Genomic DNA, 4,974 nt, shown 5'->3' with positions numbered 1-4,974 from the left:
CCAGTGTTGGGAAGGTCAGGCATCGCAACCGACACAATTGGACTCTCCTTGTGGATTTGGGATTTCGAAGAACGCACAGTTCTTTGCGGTGCTTTTGCCAGCTTGAGTCTTTTCAGTTTTCTAGCGAGAGGCTGAGTGCTTCCATCCTCATGTGAAGCTGAACCACTAGCCATGAACATAGGCCAGGGCCTCAGCCGTTCCTTGCCACTCCGTGTGGTAAATGGCATATTGGCAAGTTTACACTTCTCCTCCGACAATTTTATTTTAGATTTTGGAGTCCTTTTTTTACTGATATTTGGTGTTTTGGATTTTACATGCTCTGTACTATGACATTGGGCATCGGCCTTGGCAGACGACGTTGCTGGCATTTCATCGTCTCGGCCATGACTAGTGGCAGCAGCTTCAGCACGAGGTGGAAGTGGATCTTGATCTTTCCCTAATTTTGGAACCTCAACATTTTTGTTCTCCATATTTTAATAGGCACAACTAAAAGGCACCTCAGGTAAACAATGGAGATGGATGGATACTAGTATACTTATGGATGGACGAGCGACTGCCGACACAGAGGTAGCTACAGCCGTGGACTACCGTACTGTGTCTACTGCTAATATAGACTGGATGATAATGAGATGAAATCAATATATATATATATATAATATCACTAGTACTGCAGCCGGACAGGTATATATATTTATTATGTAATGACTGATGACGGACCTGTTGGACACAGTCAGCTCAGCAGCACCGCAGACTGCTACAGTAAGCTACTATAGTAGTATGTATAAAGAAGAAAGAAAAGAAAAAAACCACGGGTAGGTGGTATATAATATTATATATATATTATATACAATTATATATATATATATATATATATATATTAAACTGGTGGTGACTGGTGGTCAGGTCACTGGTCACACTATCAGCAACTTGCAAGTAGTACTCCTAAGCAGACAATCACAATATATATTATACTGGTGGTCAGTGTGGTCACAATGGCAGTGTGGCACTCTGGCAGCAAAAGTGTGCACTGTACGTTATATGTACTCCTGAGTCCTGCTCTCCACGTCCTCTCCCTATGAATCTCAATGCACGTGTGAAAATGGCGGCGACGCGCGGCTCCTTATATAGAATCCGAGTCTCGCGATAGAATCCGAGCCTCGCGAGAATCCGACAGCGGGATGATGACGTTCGGGCGCGCTCGGGTTAACCGAGCAAGGCGGGAAGATCCGAGTCGCTCGGACCCGTGTAAAAAAACATGAAGTTCGGGCGGGTTCGGATTCCGAGGAACCGAACCCGCTCATCTCTAATGGTGATACAAAAAATCTTTAGATAGTAACCGAAAGCAAAACAGATTTTAACATACATGTTCCTGTGATCGGTATAAACTTAAGCCTCAACAACAGAACATAGTATACCCATGTGGTAAAAGGCATCAGACGATTCATTGTTGCAAAAGAAAGAAAGGAAAAGAGAAGCAGAAGACCACAGAAAGAAAGAAGATAGGGAAAAAGGAAAAAGAAAGGTTAGAGTAAAAAGAAAGAAAGGTATTCATCCGAACTAGGCCGCAGTATTTTTACAGTTCCTGGACCCCATCAGTTCTAGCCTCATCAGCAATATCAGGTCCTTGCATCTCTAGCAGTTCCAGCATCCTCAGCAATCTTAGGTCCCAGCATTTGTGTTGGTTCCAGCATCTGCGGTGGATCCGGGTCCCTGTATCCTTGGCAGTTTCAGCATCCACGGTGAATTCAGACCCATGCATTCCTAACACACAACACAAGCAAATAGGGCCTAACACACAAGCATTTATATACACACACACACACACACACACACACACACACACACATACTTGTTTTTCTATCCTCATCGGGACATATGTCTGGAACCAGTGCCGTAACTAGGCATTTTAGCGCTGTGTGCAAGAAACGACAGTGGCGCCCCCCCCCAATGTAATATAGGGGCAGAGCGCGCCGTAGGCCCGCATAAAATTTCTGGGGGCGTGGCTTCACGGGGAAGGGGCGTGGCCACAAAATAATAGCAATTCATACTACGGTGCACAGTAGTCTACATTATTCAAATTACGCTGCACAGTAGCGCCACTACACCAGGTAGAGCCCCTTTTATACATTACAGCAGACAGTGTCCCCCTTTTTACACATTGCGGCAGCCAGTCTCCCTTTTTACACATTGCGGCAGATAGACCCTTTTTACACATTGCGGCAGCCAGTCCCCCTTTTTACACATTACAGCAGCCAGTCTCCCTTTTAACACATTGCGGCAGCCGGTCCTTCTTTTTACACATTGCGGCAGACAGCGTCCCTTTTTTACAATTACAGCAGACAGCGTCCCCGTTTTTACACATTACGGCAGACGGTGTCCCCCTTTATACACATTGCGGCAGCCAGTCCCCCTTTTTACACATTGCGGCAGCCAGTCCCATTTTACACATTGCGGCAGCCAGGACCCCATTTTACACATTGCGGCAGCCAGTCCCCATTTTTTACACATTACGGCAGCCAGTCCCATTTTACACATTGCGGCAGCTAGTCCCATTTTTTACACATTGCGGCAGCCATCCCCATTTTTTACACATTGCGGCAGCCAGTCCCATTTTACACATTGCGGCAGCCAGGACCCCATTTTACACATTGCGGCAGCCAGTCCCCATTTTTTACACATTGCGGCAGCCAGTCCCATTTTACACATTGCGGCAGCCAGTCCCATTTTTTACACATTGCGGCAGCCATCCCCATTTTTTACACATTGCGGCAGCCAGTCCCATTTTTTACACATTGCGGCAGCCATCCCCATTTTTTACACATTGCGGCAGCCAGTCCCATTTTTTACACATTGCGGCAGCCAGTCCCATTTTTTACACATTGCGGCAGGCGGTGTCCGAGAGAGAGAGAGAGAGACAGAGAGAGAGAGAGAGAGGGGGGGGGGGATATACTTACCTTCTCCCCGCTGACAGGCTCATCTTGCTGCTCCCTCGGTGGCGGCAGTGAGATGAGAAGGAGGAGGAGGGAGGGGGAGCAGGGAGCCGCAGCAGCGCTATGTTATTGGTAGTAAGCGCCGCTGCAGCATCCCCCTCTCCTTCTGTATTGGCTGCCGGGCAGCCAATACGGAAGGAGAGGGGGATGCTGCAGCGGCGCTTACTACCAATAACATAGCGCTGCTGCGGCTCCCTGCTCCCCCTCCCTCCTCCTCCTTGTCCGCTGCCTCCGGCGCTGGTCTCTCTCCTCCTGCGCGGCGCACGGCGCACACAGAGGCGGCATGTAATGAGTCAATTTGACTCATTACATGCCGCTGGCCGTGCGCCCCCAGGGCAACTGCGCTGTGTGTCAAGCCCCCTTGGCACACACGTAGTTACGGCTCTGTCTGGAACCTTCCTCATGGGGACCTATTCAGGAATACATGCCTCATGAGGACACCCACATAACTGATTTATTTTCGGGGTTAATTAGAGATAGAGGAAACATGTATTCAGCAGCAGATACATTTTATTCAGGAAAGGTTCTTTCTCATTTCAGCAGTAATTCGGTTCTTAATGTAAAACTTAACCGAGAGCCAGTTCCGAGCCTTCAGCGCTTGTCGTTCTGCCCTTAGGCACGCATCACAGTCATTCTTGCCCGGCACCTTGAATGAGCGAATGAACCGAATCATGTGACGTTCAACAGCTTTCACTTCTGCTGGGGTCCACGGATTGCGCTTGGCACCCCTTTTGTCACCTGTGCGGGAGAAGAAAGGTCAGTCACCATGCAACGCCACCACCAGTCATGGACGCATCTCAAATGGAATGGACAGTCACACCCAGCTTTAGCTGCACCTCCATCCGCCGCCAACACCACGCTGCCGGCTTCTTTTCCCATGTGCCCCATGGGAACCTCAGTATCTTGACTCTCTGGCTCATCCCCAGAGTCATCGCTCACCACCTGGATCGGCTCTGTGGATAGAGAAGGACAGGGAAACCGATCACACCAGCCCACTTAGACAGTCAGTCCCTGGAGCCACACTGTCAAGTGATACCTACCGTTTGGATCAATGGAGATCTCTTCCAGATTGTGGCCCCGGAATTCAGCCATTCTCCCTTGCTCGAGAGCCAGAAAGAGCTTGCTCAACTTGGCCAGTTGAAGGGTACCCTCCGGGAGGCGGTAATAATGCCGATGCACCCGGATATCATGTCCAAGTAAATCAGCAAGCTGATCCATCTCTGTATCGCTCAGGTTGAGGACCCTGGAAAGTGTAGCCACATGCTTCCGCAGGCGGGTGGAGGATAATGCTTCGGGGTGCTTGGCCCCACACTCCCGGGCGTAGAGACGTATGCAGTCGGATTCCCTATAATGGGACATGGCTGTTGGCCTAGCAAACATGTAGATATTGTGTGGGGTCACATCACATTCTGTCCGCTTCTCTGTGAGGAGCTCCATCGCTTTCTGCATGCTTGGGGATAACAGGACAGGGACTTTCCTGCCTCTTTTCCCAGGAATCTCAATACGGGAGAAGTGACGACAGAGTGCCTTCTCCAGCTCTGACAGGGCCTGGGCCACATCACCCTGCAAATCGGCTGTGTGCCGTAAATCGAAGGAGGAGAGCAACATCTTGGAAACCTCACCTTCTCTCCTGCGGTTGAAGAGAATCAGCTGCGTGAGGGTAACTTTCGCCAACATGGACCACTGCTGTTTGGAAGGGTGGGCGGACAACTCATCAATGTACTCTCGCTGACGGTCAAGGAGGTACAGGTTCAAGCGCTTAACATCATCAGTGAAGGGCAGAAGCAGCGGTGTATTCCATTTTATCTCTCGAAGTGTCTTCAGGGCAGCAGTGGAGATTAGCTCGCTCCACCTCGCCTCATAAATTTTCCGAAAGTTTCGGGCACGCTCCACTGTCAGGGCACTGCCCTCCATCAGTGCCTGACACTCCACCATAGCAGAAATCTTCTGCAAGCTGTGTCCCATCTTTAAAGCCAACGAGGGT

Source organism: Pseudophryne corroboree, chromosome 11, assembly GCF_028390025.1.
Source record: "Pseudophryne corroboree isolate aPseCor3 chromosome 11, aPseCor3.hap2, whole genome shotgun sequence".
Lineage (NCBI taxonomy): Eukaryota > Metazoa > Chordata > Amphibia > Anura > Myobatrachidae > Pseudophryne > Pseudophryne corroboree.
The sequence above is the reverse complement of the archived record's forward strand: the minus strand, read 5'-3'. Positions refer to the sequence as shown.